This window comes from Equus przewalskii, chromosome X (assembly GCF_037783145.1).
Source record: "Equus przewalskii isolate Varuska chromosome X, EquPr2, whole genome shotgun sequence".
NCBI lineage: Eukaryota > Metazoa > Chordata > Mammalia > Perissodactyla > Equidae > Equus > Equus przewalskii.
Genome location: NC_091863.1, coordinates 90,059,634 through 90,076,306, shown reverse-complemented (window position 1 = coordinate 90,076,306; position 16,673 = coordinate 90,059,634). Strand labels below are relative to the sequence as shown.

Sequence of the window (16,673 nt, the reverse complement as noted above, 5' to 3'; positions counted from 1 at the left end):
GTTTTTAGTAATTTGATATATCTCTTATAGCTTACTTACTCGTTTGATTCAGTTTTTTTTCACTGTCTCCTCTGCTTGCCTAGGACGTTCATGTTCATATGCCTTGAGGCTTCACATGCCCATTCTGCAACCTTAAATTGAACTGACAAGGGAGCTGAGTGCGGACTTGGAGTTTCCCAAGACTGCAGAGTCTACATTAGTTTTGGGGGGCAGGTTGTCTCCTCTTTTATTCTAAATAAGTTATTCTCTCTTTCTGTTCCAGTGAGCTGGTACGTGTCCTACATGAATTGCTGAATTCCTTTCATTGATTTCTTTCCATATCTCTCTTCACCAGATTGTTTTTCCTACAATAGTCTAGTCTGTAATTTTCCATTTATTAGAGCATATATCTCCAGTCCATGGCTGATCAGTGTAGCTATATACCTTTGGCCATTTGTTTTCTTGGGAAAATAAACACATTAAATTTCTAGTGACCAGTCCTTCAAATTGGGCTTAATTCCTCTCTCCAGCCTAAGCCAAGCTTTTCCTAGTGGGAGTATTAGGAAGTAGCCACCCATCTCACTCCTTTAAGATATTGCCAAATCTATCACTGCTCTGTTTACAGCAGTTCTGACCAGAGTGAAGGCCCAGCAAGCCACAGGCTTTACCTCCCACTAACTGTACTCCTTAGATCTTTATTGGAGAACAGAAAACCATCAGTCAGATGGTCTGTGATTTTCACATGGAGCTTACTGGTCTCCAGAGAGCCTGGTTTGACCCACTCAGTTATATATTATCTCCACTTAGCATAAGTCCTGTCAAAACCACACATTTTGGGGCTGGCCCCATTGCCTAGTGGTTAAGTTTGGTGCACTCTGCTTCAGCAGCCCAGGTTTGGTTCCCAGGTGCAGACCTACACTACTTGTCTGTGGCCAAGCCGTGGTGGCATCCCACATGCAAAATAGAGGAAGACTGGCACAAATGTTAGCTCAGGGCGAACCTTCCTCAAGCAAAAAGAGGAAGATTGGCAACAGATGTTAGATCAGGGTGAATCTTCCTCAGCAAAAAACAAAACAAAACAAAACAAAAACTTTTTTTTGTCTAAAATCTTCATAGTAGACATGCAGTTTGTCCTGATGTCATGTTGTCACAACCATGATGACCAGAAAGCATGATTTTGGTTGGAGGCAACTTTCCATCTGAAATATGGGAGAATGGGTACTAGTGGCATAGCAATTTATTTTATTAACTCAAAGGATCTCTGCATTTTTTTTTTTTGAGGAAGATTAGCCCTGAGCTAACTGCTGCCAATCCTCCTCTTTTTGCTGAGGAAGACTGGCCCTGAGCTAACATCCATGCCCATCTTCCTCTACTTTATATGTGGGATGCCTACCACAGCATGGCTTGCCAAGCGGTGCCCTGTCTGCACCCAGGATCTGAACCAGCGAACCCCACACCACTGAAGCGGAATGTGTGCACTTAATAGCCTACCCACTGGGCTGGCCTTGGATCTCTGCTTTTTTGATTAGAGGAAAAAGCAGTCTGGTGGAAGGAAATAACGGAAAGAAATCCTGAACACAATTTGGTATTAATGTAGAGCATGACTCAGCTCATCAGAAGGGAAACACAGGAGAAAGGGGTGTGTTAAACATTACCGGAGAGCCCCCTCACATTTTTCAAAGGAAGCAATAACCAACTATTATGGTGCTCAGAGCCCAAGGGCACAGAGGGTGACATGAACACACTCACGCAAAATCTGTTTAACTTCTGGCTTCACTTTCACCAGGTTTTGTTTTCTGTCTCAGCTTCTCTACCTCCCTCTAGGACTCTTTTATTCTTCCTCTTGGTCTATATACTTCCATCTATTTACCTACGTGTTTCTTTCTATTTCACTTTCTCTGTATCTCCATCTTCTACTATCCCTTTCCATCATCTTTCCTTCCATCTCTCTCTAAACTGGGAAAAAGCTAAAAATAAATTATATTCCATTTATCAACTTGATAGTGTATTTATAGAGTTTTACACTATAGAATCTAAACATAAAAAGCAGAGAGGTAGGACATTTCATATTTTGTTATCTTATAAAGACAAATGTAGTTACTTATTACTTATGCAACTCGATTTATTTTTTCTATCACTTGATCCCCTTAGATGGGAAAAAAAATTCCTGACCTAGCCTTAACTCTGTTGACCATTGTGCTAGCTATTCCACAATTCCTATCTTCAAAGTTTCTTGGAACCTAGGAGCTGGGGGTTGCAGGAGGGCAGGGAAGGTGTTGAGAAAATGTTAAGTTCTGCAGTGCTAAGAAAGACTAAGCGTATAGCACCTGCTTATTCCCGTTACCCCGATTCCCAAAGCAACCAACCCCTGACACCTTAGTTTGCCTAAAAGGGTATTTCGGGTAGTTTGTGCCTAGCCCCAACTCACCTTAAGGGCCTTTTTATTAGACGTTCTCTTTGCCTGGGATCCCCCTGAAAAAAAGCAGTTTATTGTCATTCCGGTTTCAGCTTAAATATCATCTCCTCAGATTTCTGACCCTCCAACCTGAAGAAAGCCCCCTAATCATCCCTTTCTCATTATGTATGCAGTGCATTTTTGCATTATGGCACCTATAATTACCTCATCTTTTCTTGTTTATTTATTTGTTTTTCTGTCTCCAAACCCACCCCCACATACATATAAACTAAAATGCAAGCACCATGAGATTAGGAAGCTTGTCTGTTTTGTTTTCTGTTGTGTTCTCAAGGCACAGAAGGGAGGCTGCCACATAGCAGTTAATCATTAAGTGTCATTGAATAAAGGAAGGAAGGGAAGGAGGGAGGGAGGAAGAACTTTTAGATCTTTCATTCAGTGAATATTATCAAGTTTCAATCATGCATGAGGATAGCAGGGGATACAAATATAAACCAATTCATCAAAGCACACAGTTAATAAAATGAGCAGCCGATCCACAGATTAAGAGAAAATATTTACGAAACATATATCTGACAAAGAACTTGTAACCAGAATATAAACAGCCCCTTCAACTCAATAATACAAAGACAAACCAACCTATTAAAAAATGAGTAAAAGATTTGAACAAATATTTCACAAAGGAAGAAAATAAGTAGCTAAAAAGCACATGAAAATATATTCCACATCATTAGTCATCAGAAAAATGCAAATTGACATCACAATAAGATACCACAACACACTCACTAGACTGGCTAAAATTAAAGACTGACAACACCAAATGTTGACAAAGATGTAGCGCAACCAGGATTCTCACATGTTGCTGGTGGGAGTATAAAATGGTACAACCACTTTCAAAACATCTGGCAGTTTCTTATAAAACTAAGCAAGTCCCTATCTAGTCCCAGCAATTCCACTCCAAGGTATTTACCCAAAAGAAATGAAAATTCACAAAATGACTTTTACGAGAATGGTTATAGCAGCTTTATGCATAACAGCCACCAAAAAAAAAGTGGAAAGAGCCCAGATGTCAATCAAAAGGATAATGGATAATCTGTGGTATATTCATACAATGCGATACTAATCAGCAATAAAAAGAAAGCCACTACTGATAGGGACAACAGCACAGGTGGACATCAAAAACATTATACTCAATGAAAGAAGCCAGATACAAAAGAATACGTACTATATGATTTCAAAATTCATATGCAACTCTAGAAAATGCAAAATGATCCATTGTGGAAAAAATCAGAATAGCACTTGCATCTAAAGGAGTGGGAACGGATTAGGAAGAGGTAAAAGAGAACTCTCTGGGATGATGGTAATGATTACGTTTTAGAATTCTGAGTCATAGAGGAGTATGCGTTTGTCAAAACTCATTGAATGGTACTCTGAAGATTTGTGCATCTCACTGTACATAAATTTTACTCCCCCCAAAAAAGTAACCAAGCACAATTCTCAGCCTCAAGAACTATATCTCAGATGGGATGACATGGCCATAAATAATTATTCTGATAAATGCTCACATTTATGGAAGACCTATTATGTTTCAAGCACTGTGAAACCCACTTTTCTTGCATTAGTACATTTAATCCTCAAAATAATCCTATGAAATTACAGATGGAAAAACTGAGGATCCGAGAAATTAAGTAACTTGCCTGTGGTCACATGGTAATTAAAGGTGTAGAACCTGAAGTCAGCCCAGGTCTGACTCCTAAAGTCCTATGCCAGAGGGCACAAATTCAAGTACCTACAGGAGCAAAATTTGTCTTATTCGGGCCACAGCTGACATCTCATTGTAAACAGGAATACAGTTGAGAATGTTAATCTCATTTGCCATCCTTGGAAACCGGCTGAATTCCAAGATGGCTGTGAGGACCAAGGCGGAGAGAGAGAGAGAGCCTGATCAGTCCCCTTAGGGATCCCCATTATTTGTTATGGAAATGTGTCCATTTTATCTGCTCTTCCACTGACCTACTGAATGGGCCCAAACACTCAGAAACTATTCACCAGTGATAGAGCTGAGATGGATGAGAGGGTCAAGGTTTTGCCTAGTAAATGTTTTCTGGACTTTCGCTTTCAAGCGAGATGTAAATTCTCCCATCGCAACTAAAAAACAACCACCAAAAAAAAAAAAAGAAAAAACGGATAAACTGCAAAATTGATAGGTTTAAAGATATCTGCAACCTTTGGAAACAAGGACAAGAGTAACTAAGATTTCAGAGAGGAAGAGCCCTTCCTAAGTGAGCTGATAATCATGGTCTTTTTTCTTCCCCCGAGATATTTGCTAATTCTGGGAACAAGTTGAAGATAAGGTTTGGCCCAAAGGCAGAGGGTCTCTACCAAGGAACGAGAAATCTGCATAAAGTTTGAGGCTAGCATAATGGATTGTAAATTTAAGAAGCCTTAAACGCAGGGGTAGCTTTACTCACTCGAAGAAGTTAGCTGAGTTCTAGGCTGGCGCCCGCGCGGAAAACGCAGAGTGAAATGTCGTAAAGTATCGCAGTATTTCTGAGACAAATTCTCACTAGAGGGAGGGGGACTGCCGCAAATACGCTGCTGGTTTCTCGCTCAAAACGTTACCTAGAAATTGAAGTTGGGAGGGCATGGGGAGGCTGACTTAAGAAGCTCAAAACTATTCCCAAAAGTGCTTTGGGCAAGGAGATTCTAAAACTTATAAGGATATATAAAGGGCTTAGTATAGCCAAAACATCTTGAAGAAAAACAAAATTGGAGGACATACACTCTCAGATATCAAGACTAGCTATATAGCTGTAGTAATTGTGACAGCATGGTCCTGGGACAAGGACAAACAAATAAACGAATGGAACCGTGACCCTTACCTCACACCAGATACCAAAATAACGATAATAATAAAAATAATAGTAAAAATAATGATAATAATTTGAAATGGATCATAGTCCCAAACATGAAAGGTGAAACAGTAAATATTCTAGATCAAACCACAGGTGAATATCTTCATGACCTTCAGTAGGCAAAGGTTTCTTATTTGACATAAAAAGTATTAATTATGAAAGAAGATTGTCAACTTGGATTTCATTAGAATTAAGAACTTCCATTTATCAAAAGCACCTTAAGAGAGTGAAAAGGCCAACCACAAGCTGGGAGAAAATATTCACAATACATTTATCCAACAAAGGAACTGTATTCAGTATATACATATGTTTTTAAACTCCTTCAAATCAATAAGAAAAAGACAATCCAACTTTAAAAAATAGAAAGAATTGAATGGCTCTTCACAGAAGAGAACATCCAAGTGGCCTACAAGCATATGAATAGGTTTTAATCCTTATTGTTCGTCAGGAAAATGCAAATTAAAACTACAATGAGATGCACAAAACCCCACCAGAATAGCTCAAATTGAAGAAACTGAGAATACCAATCATTGAGAAGAACACAGAACAACTGGAACTCTCACACATTGTTGGTGAAAGTGATTACTGGTACAACTACTTTGGAAAACCGTTTGGCAGTATCTACTGAAACTCAACATACATCTATCACATGACCCTGTGATTCTAATCCTAAGTACATAACCCAAATAAGGGAGTACAAATATCCACAAAAATCCATGTACAAGAATGTTGAAGAAATCAGATGCATAAAGGTACATATCATATAAATCCATTTTTATAAAATTTAAGAACAGGCAAACGAAACTATAGAACAGAGGTGAATGCAGTGGTTACATCTGGGTGGGGGGTTATTGACTGGGAAGGGCTATGAAAAGCCTTATGGGATGCTGGAAATGTTCTATGTATTCATATGATTACATATATAAAAGAAAAAGCATTCAACTATATACGCTATATATCAAAAAAAGTTTTATTTTTAATTTCGGATCTCCTTCCTATAAAACCAGTAAGGACAGCAAGATAGTGATGAGAGTCTTGCCAGAGTTTGGCAAGCCAGTTACCACAGCCAATGAAAACAGAATGAAGTCTGAAGGTACAGAGAGGGTCCCTTTGGCCTGTGTGGCTCTCTACTTCATGGCAGTGCTAAGCAGAGCAAGAAGCCCTTATAGCTAGACAGAGTTGTAAACTGATGCAAGATGAGATAACCCACATCTTACGAGTCCCTCAGAAAAACAATTGGAGCAGGGGCTGTGCCATCGATCCAATAACTAGGATCTTTAACCCCATAGATTTTTACCAATCTCACTCTTACGACATTTTCGTCAGTACAACTAATCAAAGGCCACCATTTTTCTTTTAGCCGATAGTCCTACTCTGCTGTTTTGTGATGCTCATAACTGGCAAACTGGCAATAAATGTCTAACAGTAGGATGGAAAAGGAGCAAAGCAATCCAAATCCTCTGGCTCTATGTTTATAGACGATAAGCTTCTCTGCATCAGGCAAGGTAAATTAGTTCATATCCAGGGGGAACAGAGGCAGTTATGTGGGAGAGATTAAAATGTGCCTTTGGTGAGGATAGGTGCCGGTTTCCTATTTACAAACAGTAAATTTTTCCATGATGCTCCCTTCTCTAGTGCTGCAGTACCGTTTGGATACATGCATTCAATAAAAATTTTTTTAAAAACACCCTCAGACATTACTTCCCATTGCCTTCCCCACCCCTGAGGAAAACATCAAGAGGTCCTTGTCCCCAAAGAGCAAGTTTTATCATTTTGACATAGCAGGAGCTCTCTGGGGAGGAGGGGGATGACAATGAACAAAGCAACAGGATTTACCCTTTAAACTCCTTTTTTAATAAAAGCTACAAACCTTTGCCTAAAAAAAAATGTATGCAATAAGGCATTCGCCTGTTATAGGATCTGACATTTAAAATTCCCATGAGCCATCTTTAATTTATCAAGAAAAAAAAGAAATAATTGTGTGGTTGAGGAGCTAAACATGGCCCCTTCTTAAAAATACATGAAAAATTCAAAACAGAAACTCAAAAAAGGGGGAGTAGGAAACGTCCTTATGGTCAATTTAAACCGAATTCTGAATTTCTTCCCTCTTCCTCCAGATTTGCTCACTGCCGCAGAGAGAATCACTTGCTTACCCTTCAGTAAAACTTAGTCACTGGAGAAAAACAAGCACATCTGAAAATATATCTCTTGGCTATTTTCCTCGACAGACAAATAGTTTCTTCAAAACACTATTCATACATGAGGACAGCCACCCCATCTTGACTTGGTGGGACCCTGCACAGGCTTGTTCCTGAATCTTGACTGTTGTGGAACACCCACAGGCCCCCAGAGAGCCTGAAAAGAACTATAATCATTCTAAAAAGATTCTCGGCTTTTAAATATTACCAGTGCAGAGGACAAGATCTAAAATAAGGGAAATAAAAACAGAATTTGGAGGTAACAGGAAAAGGGATTCTATTCCGAAGTCTTTCCTCAGCTTTCTGAGAGGGAAGAAGGAAAGTTGTTCTGTTTGTTTGTATATTTTCTCTAGGAGAGACAGTAGAACGATGCTGATTCTCGTAAGGGTAAGATCTGTGTCAAACATACCTAGGTTCGAATTTCAACTTTTCCACTTACTAACTGGAAGGTTGCTAATCTACTTTTTGCCTCAGTTTCCTCATCTGTTAAATGAAGATAATAACAGTTGTGAGAATTACATGAGTTAATGCATGCAATGAGTTTAGAATGGTGCCTGGTATATAGTAAGCCCTTAATAAATGCTAGCTATTATAATTGTTCTGGAGAAGTTCCAGGATCCAGGAAACAGTGTGTGGGACATCTTGGGTACTGACTAACAACCCCTGGAGGATAGGAGGGGAGACAGCTGCAGGCATTACAAAAACTAGAAGAAAGTACCAGAGATAAAATTCATCTCACAGTTAGAACCGACATGACTTTGAACTTGGATAAAGATGTGAGGGAGTAGAACTGTCTTGTGGCTCTAGTTCATATATAACCCTTTCAGGAGACCTGACGCCGATCAGGTAGGCAATCTTTGAGGATTTGTGGGCCTTCCTAGCCTAATTCCTTCTCACCGTTGAAGTACCTGCACACTCTCGCCCTGGCTCTGGCAGGTAAAAGCTGACTACACTTTGGGCTGCTCAGTGCCTATTCCTCTAATACATTACCAGCTGCATGCAGAAGGCCCTTCACTTGGTATTACGACTACAAATCTTTCAAAGCATTAATTAGCTATTCTTTGGAAACATCTACTCGCAAAGGAATTGGCAAAGTCTTTGAGGCAAGATAATGAAGGCTGTTACCCTGTGTCTAGTGTGACATTACCTGAACCAGCCCAGACTTTCACATCTTCCTATGTGAATCATTTGGGTAAGAAAGGGAACGTGATTCAAATATCTTTGTAGACTTTTTATCCCTTATGATCCTAGCCCATATTTAGTCCTGAGCTTCAAGAGCACCTCTTAGAAATTTAACAAGAGCAGGACTAAGCACCAGTCGTGGCCTCCTCTCTGTTTCTGTGGCAAAAGCCAGCTTGCCAGGAGACACTCAATTAGTTTATTTTGCCACCTGGAAAGAAGACCAGAGGTCACATAGTTCTTCCTTCTGCCTGTAGATATGCCTACTGCTTATCCACCAAAGTAGGAGTGCTTCTGGGTTTTTTTGTTTGTTTTTTTTTAAAGATTGGCACCTGGACTAACAACTGTTGCCAATCTTTTTTTTTTTCTGCTTTTATCTCCCCAAACCCCCCCTGTACGTAGCTGTATATCTTAGTTGCAGGTCCTTCTAGTTGTGGGATGTGGGACGCCACCTCAACGTAGCCTGATGAGCAGTGCCATGTCCGCGCCCAGGATCTGAACCCTGGGCTGCCGCAGCCGAGCGCGCAAACTTAACCACTCGGCCACGGAGCTAGCCCCAGAGTGCTTCTGTTTTTAATGATCTCAAAATAAGATTCCATAACCTCCCTTGGTATCTCATGCCAGTGTTTTATAGTTTCCACCTTCTGCTAATTATATCCTCAAGTACCTTCACATACATTAACGTATTTAATCCTTATAACAATCCTGCGCAGCAAGGATTATCCCTATTTTACAACTGAAGAAGTGACGATCCAAAGAGGATAAGTGACTTGCCAAGATTACACAGTTGGTTACTGGCGGAGCAAGAATAAGAATCTGATTCTTCAGTCCCTAGGCCCTCTGTGCTGTCTCTTACACTGCGGTCTGCCTAGTGATGCTCTGGGGAGCTCCAAATCACCAGCAAAATAAGAAGCAGTGTTAAGATGTCAGCAAGAACACAATTCAGCTGTGGTGGGTGGCTTACTAAGTAGATCATAGGCCACCAGTCCCCTTGAGGATAAGAATTTCATTGTCCTCATCCCAACAAACTACTATTCCCAGAGTGCACCTACAGTTAGAATGCTCTAGTAAAAAGGAAAAACTACCAAAAACCTAAATGAACATTAAAGTCATCTTAAGACCATATGCTGACCTATGAAAATAAAAAAGAAGACAAGAATACTTGGTCTCCTGTTTTCTAACTTCTCCATTTTTGACCTCTGAGATAGATACCATCAGAATAAATCAGAGGAAGTGAGACAGAAAAAACATCTTTCCTAATATCCTAAAAAGAAAAATGCTTTGTCCTTGGGCATGAATTTATTGTTTCCTTCCTCTCTGAAGATTTCATTCCCCTTCCTCTCAAGGTTCATGAAGGGGCCAAAGATTAGCATTTTAAGCATGGGTAAAGAGCGAATCCTATTGCCTATATGTATGCTTGGCATTCAGAAAAGCACACCAGGGCCACAGCCCTGTCCTCTGGCAAGAGCCCTCCCAATACCAGACCAGCATGCTGCTTAAGCTAAAGGCTGGGTGGACTTGTCTTTACAGGATTCCTTACAGGATTTCTTTTTTCTTTCTTTTCTTTCTTTTTTTTTTTTTTTGAGGAAGATTAGCCCTGAGCTAACTACTGCCAATCCTCCTCTTTTTGCTGAGGAAGACTGGCCCTGCGCTAACATCCATGCCCATCTTCCTTTACTTTATACATGGGATGCCTACCACAGCATGGCTTTTGCCAAGCGGTGTCATGTCCGCACCGGGGATCCGAACCGGCAAACCCTGGGCCGCCAAAGTGGAACATGCAAACTTAACTACTGCACCACCAGGCCGGCCCCTGGATTTCTTTTTTAATATTAGCTAGAAGTAGGGGAATTTCAAGGCAGGTTTGTTCTACAAAAACAAAATCTCTCTCTCTCATCTCTTGTGACTGATATTACCAGGTTAAATATTTCTGTTCTAAAACACAGTTTTAATTAAATATAATGGCCACTCTACCTAACCACCCTTGTCAAAGTCACCAGTGACTTACTTACACACTACTAAATCCAATGGTCAAGTCCCAGTCCTTATCTTACTTGTCCTATAAGCAGCATTTGACATGGTTGATCACTCCCCAAGTCCTCTGCCTCTTCATCTAGAGTCACCTCCTTGGTGATTTCATACAGCTGTAAATAATACCTATATGCAGATGACTCCCAAATTTATATATCTAGCTTAGGCCTTTCCACAGAATCCCATGCTTGTGCATCTACTTGCCTTCACATTGATTTATGGTTATCTAAAACTCAGTATATCCAAAACTTAATCCTTGGTCTTCCCTCCAAAACCTACTCCACATACAGTCTTCCCCAGCTCAGTAGATGGCAACGCTATCCTTCTAACTACTCAGGCTGAAAAATCTTGAGTTTATTTTTGACTCTTTCTTTTTCCCACAATCCACAGCCAATCTATCAGGATATCCTGTTGACTCTGCCTTCAAAATATATCCAAAATCTAATAACTTGTCATTGTGAGCCACCATTATCCACCTCTCACCTTGACGATTTCAACAGCCTCCTAACAGGATTCCCTTTGCCTCACTCCAGTCTCTTCTCAACACAACAGCCAGAGTGATCCCTTTAAAACATAAGTCAGATCATGGTATACGTCCATTTAAAGCCCTCTTATGGCTCTCCATTTCCTTCAGAGTAAAACCCAGATCCTTACAATGGCCTACATGGCCCTCCATGATATAATCTGCAACATTATCTTCTACTTTTCTCCCCCTCCCTCTGTTCCAGCCACTCTGGCCTTTCTGCCATTCCCCAAACTCACCAGGCACACTTTGTTGCACTGGCTCTTTCTTCTGCCTGGAATGTTCTTTACTCAGATATCTGAATGGCTGAATCCCTCACCTCCTGCCAACCCTTTGCTTACATCTTACGTTCTCAATGAGAGCTACATTTACCACTCTCAAGAATTGAAGCTCCTCCTCTCAACCTGGCACTCCTGAGTCTTTTTTATTCCACTCTACTTTTTCATTTTTCTTAGAATTTATCACCTTCTATATATATTGTATAGTTTACTTTTCATTATAATTATTATTTATTTTATGGCTCTGCTCTCTAGAAGGTAAGCTCCATGAAGGCAGTGATCTCTGTTCTGTTCAAGTGCAAGAACAGTGTCTGGTACAAAGTGGGTACTCAATAAATATTTGTTGAATGAATAATAGGGCTAATAATTCCTTACACTTTTATAGGACTTTATTCTTTTTCTGTTTTCAATTCGTAGCTCATTTGATCTTCACAATTACCATATAAGGTGGGTAGGGCAACACAGAGTTTACATACATTTTACATTTAGGATAATTGACATCCAAAGAGGCAAAATAATCTACCCAAAATCACATAGCTGGAATATCATAGAACCAGAAACCTAGTTCTGTACTGTTTTCCCATAGCCTCCAACATTATACTGCAAAGCCCCTAGTCCTTGAGAAAAGACCTTCCAGATTTTCTGTTATGACGGAGACATGCCCTGCTTTTGCTATTAACCCAGTGCCTTGAAGCCGAATGTGTTCCACCAGTTCATTGGGATACAAACATGTGAAGTTATCTAAAGACCTGATTTTATCTGGAGAATCGCCATGCGAATGTCAGAGAAAATGATGCCATTCCCAAATGGCGCTCTCTCCAAGAAAGAAAGCAACATTTGAATACACCAGCTGCTCAGTGGAATAAATCATTTGTTTCTTCCTAAGCAGCTCTGCCTTCCTCTTGCATTACACATTAAACTAAACAGTTCTCCAAAGCAACTTAGCACAAAGTGGGAAATTACAGTCCAGGAAGACATCTGCTACCTAAAGTATATTCTGGTGGCCTCTTCCACTGTGCCGCCATCTAAGCCACTGACTGCCCATGTTGAAAGCTCTCCCCCACTGCCACTGCCACACAAGAAGAGTGGAGACTGTCCCTTTAAGTGTACCACTGAAGAGGAAGCTGGTGTTTATTTGGCGGGGGGGACAGGATACTGCATTCTTGGCATACTGCTACCACTGGCATCCAATCCAGAAGCTGCTACATTCTGCAGGGGTGGCAACTATTTTGTCGTCAGGATAACATAGTGGAAGATACAGCTATATTTATGTACGAGCTTTTTAAGAGATGCCTGTCACCCCTGGTAAGCTCACAGGAGGTGACAGAAATGGCATAGCCAGGAAAAGGCAAGCCAAGTCCTCAGTGCCTTCTGGCAGCTGAATCCATAGTACCAGAGAGGGAGGCCTGATCTCTTTCCTTGGTTCCCAGAATGTCATTATAACAGGGATATATGTATCCAGTAACCCTCTCAAGAATTACTAAGTGGGCTGTGTTTGTCTTCAACACCTTTGTCCTTTGATTACAGCAAATCAAGTGGTTGAGGCTTGACTTTACTACCAAGTCAGCTCTGCTGCCAGGTTCAACAAACATCCCCTAATGAAACAGCAAGCATCAGTTCAATAAATAAACCTCAGGCTGAAAACGGAATTTTCAGCACAAGTACAGTCTACCAAATGTTTGGTGGACCTCAGATAACACATGGATGCAAACAGCACTGAAACGTGAAGACATGTACGACACCCTCAGCCACACAGACACGTACAGAAGTATTTGACACTGGGGAAGTAGGAAGGATGGAGGAAAGACATTATTCTTAAGAGGAAAAATATGGGATTTGGAGGCAGAGAAACCTGAGTTCAAGCCTGGAAGTTTTCTTACCTTTGGGGGGCAGGTCACTTAAGCTCGCTGTGACTTGCTTTCCTGATCTGAAAATAAGATGATGATAATACCTTGAGCAAGTATTGCTTTTGTGATATAGACAACTTTGGTTTATGGGCAGATGCCCCTTTACTTGAGTTTAAAAAATAAGAGTGTGGCTTTTGAGTTCAAACATAGATTTAAACTTTACCTCTGACACTTACTAACTATGCGGCATTGAGGAAGGCACTTATTCTCTCTAAACCTGAGTTTATTCATCTGTATATTGGGGATGATGATGACACATCTCTCAAATGGATGCTGTAATAATCAAATGAAATAACATTGAAAATGTGTTTCGTAAACTAAACTCCAAGGAAAGAAAAGTTGTCTTTAAAAGGCCTTGACTAGAGTGAGCAACCAATCTGGTTTGCCAGGGACCAAGGGATTTCCCAGGATCAAGGACTTTCAGCAATAAATATGGAAAGTCTTGGGTAAACTGGAATGAATTGGTTACCCTAGTCTTGACTAGCCCTTAACAAAGTTGAGGGCCTGAATAAGCCTTAATTGGGATGACTAGGTCTTAACTAGACTTAGGCCCTGGCTTCACCTTAACTACACTCTGACTAGGAAGTAACTAAGTTTAATGCCTTCTGACACTTAACTAGGCTAAATAGATCTTAAATAGGCTCAGACCCTTGCTGGCCTCAAGTGAGACTGACTACACCTTCCCTAGACTTAGGTCCTGGCTAGGCCTTAACTATACTCTGACTAGATGTTAACTAGGCATAGTCCTTCGCTAGGCTAAATGGGCTCTGACTAGGACTTAACTAGCCTTAGGGCTGGCTAGAGCTTAACTGGGCTGGTTAAACCTTAACTAGGATGACTAGACCCTAAGTAGGCTTAGGCCCTGTATAGGCTTTAACTAGAGTCTGACAAAACTTTTACTAGGTTTAAGCCCTGACTAGGCCTTAACTAGGCCCAGGCCATGCTTTAACTAGACTCTGACTAGGTCTTCTTTAGACTTAGACCTCAGATAAGCCTTAAATATGCTTTGACAAGTTATAAATAGACTTAGTTAATGGCTACACCTTATCTGGGATTTGAATAGAACTTAACTAGAATTAGTCCCTGACTAGGCATTAACTAGCTGATTAAGCCTTAACTCATATTTGATTCTGACTAGGCCTTAACTGGGCTGACTAGTCCCTAACTCTGCTGACTAAGTCTTAACTAGACTTAGGGCCTTGCTATTCCTTAACTAGCAAGACTATACCTTCTCATGATTTAGGCCCCAGCTAGGCCATAACTAGGCTTTGGCCCTGGTTGGGGCTTAAATGTGTTCTAGCTAGGCCTAAATTATATTTAGACCCTGATTAGGCCTTAACTTGGCTGGCTAGGCCTTAACTAGTCATAGGCTCTGACAACACCTGAACTGAACCCTGACTAAGCCTCAGCTGAGCCCTGACTAGGCCTTAACTGGGCTGATGAAGCCTTAACTGGGCTTTGGCCCTGGTTAGTCCTTAATGGAATAAATAGGCTGTAACTGGGCTAACTAGCCCTGAACTAGTCTCAGGCCCTTGCTATATGTTAACTAGACTCTTACGTCCTGACTAGACCTTCACTAGGTTAAGTCTCTGGCTAGGCCTTAACTGGGCTCTGACTAGACCTAACTAGTCTTTGGCTCTAGTTGGGCCTTAACTGAACTGGCTAGCTTTTAACTAGGTTTAGGCTCTGGGTATACCTTAACAAGACTCTGGGTAGGCGTTAACTAGGCTCTGACTTCACGTTAATAAGCTTAGTTTCTGACTCAAATGTAAGTACATTTAGGCCCCACCTGAGCTCTGACTAATCATAATCTAGTTTTAGGCCCTGGCTATACCTTAAGAAGACTCTGGCTAAGCCTAACTAGGCTCCAACGAGGCTTTAACAAGCTTAGGCCCTGGATCTACCTCGACTTGTTTCTGACTAAAACATAAGTAGATTTAGGTCCTGACTGGGCTCTGACTAAACATAAGCTAGGCTTAGGCAATGGCTAGTCCTGAACGTACTCTGACGAGATCTTAACCATGTTGGTTAGCTTTTAACCAGGTATAGGTCCTGGCTATACCTGAACTAGTTTCTGACTAATACTTAACTAAGTTTAGGCGTCATCTGGGCTTGAGTACACCTTAATTAGGCTTAAGCTCTCACTGGGCCTTAACTGGACCCTGCCAAAATATAAACTAGGCTTATATCTTGGCTAAGCATTAACTGGGCTCTGATACTTAACTATCAATCATATACTCAACCTCAATCATACACTTCTTTCAGCTCTTACCTCCCCTAGTTTGCATCTACTATTACCTTAGTTTTCCTGCAGTTTCAGGCTGTCCTCAGGATCATAAAAAGGAAATGGACATACATGACCCCACCTTACCCCACTGCAACAGGAAATAGACTACTTCTAGCTTCACTTCAGCCAGACATATTTATAGTGTAATACAGGAAGCAGTCACTGAATTGACACCCCTCAAGAAACCAGGGGATACTCTTTTAGGTAACACTCTACTCGGAAGTATATTTTCATTTCACCCAATCAACATGGTCAGTAGACTCCTTCCAGGACATCTATATTTTGTAACAAGTTTGTGACAGATGTAGAAGAAAGCGTTCTCAAGCACAGCAGATGCACCTACAGCTTTTGCCCATCCTGTGCAATTGGCAGATAAGAAAAGAGACAGCTGATGCCCTACAATTACAATAAATAGAATGTAAGCTTCACAAGGCTGAACTCTGAGCATTTGTGGACCCTGTGAACTCTCCTCAATTAGTTTATTAGGCGTAATGTGAGGAAATAGCCAGTCTGATGTATATATACTGGCTTGGACTGTTAAAGGAGACTGAAGTTCTCATTTCATGACTCAAGAACAGGATGATGAATGCAGCTCAGAGCATCAACCATGAATTTCTGTCTAATGGTTTCATCAGTATCCTAGTGATGAGACACTGGTAACTGGTTCCAAAACCCAGCAATATTATTTGATTTGGGAGTATATGTTTGTATACATTCACTTTCTAGTAAAATACATTTGACTCCTTCCTCTTTGGGAGTTCTAACGGCTCAACTAATCATTTTTGTCATCCTTCTCAAGTTCTACATTAAACTTAAATAGGCCTGTACAGTCCTATTAACCCCTTCAAGTACAGGGTGACTCAGAATCAGCCCTGCACAAACTAACTGAATTTTGTAGGTATATCCAGGGAAAAGCAGGTAAGTAGCCCTGCTCACAGAATAGGGCCTGAGCAGGACCTGGTC

General features: G+C 40.8%; 1 protein-coding gene and 1 long non-coding RNA gene across 9 annotated transcripts in view; one reads left to right on the top strand and one right to left on the bottom strand.

Moving 5' to 3' along the window:
* Nucleotides 1–16,673, top strand: part of TRPC5 (transient receptor potential cation channel subfamily C member 5) — a 270,884-nt gene that overhangs the window by 171,276 nt on the left and 82,935 nt on the right. The window lies entirely within an intron of this gene.
* The window catches only part of LOC139080857 (uncharacterized), a 69,791-nt gene that overhangs the window by 3,403 nt on the left and 49,715 nt on the right, over nt 1–16,673 (bottom strand). For 5 of the 8 annotated variants that reach the window (XR_011535688.1, XR_011535684.1, XR_011535681.1 and 2 more), the window contains 2 exons: nt 13,397–13,443; nt 2,408–2,451 (listed from right to left, as the gene is read on the bottom strand). This is a non-coding gene — a long non-coding RNA (uncharacterized lncRNA). The remainder of the gene's footprint in view (nt 1–2,407; nt 2,452–13,396; nt 13,444–16,673) is intronic. The other 3 variants (XR_011535687.1, XR_011535682.1, XR_011535683.1) reach the window with 1 other exon arrangement.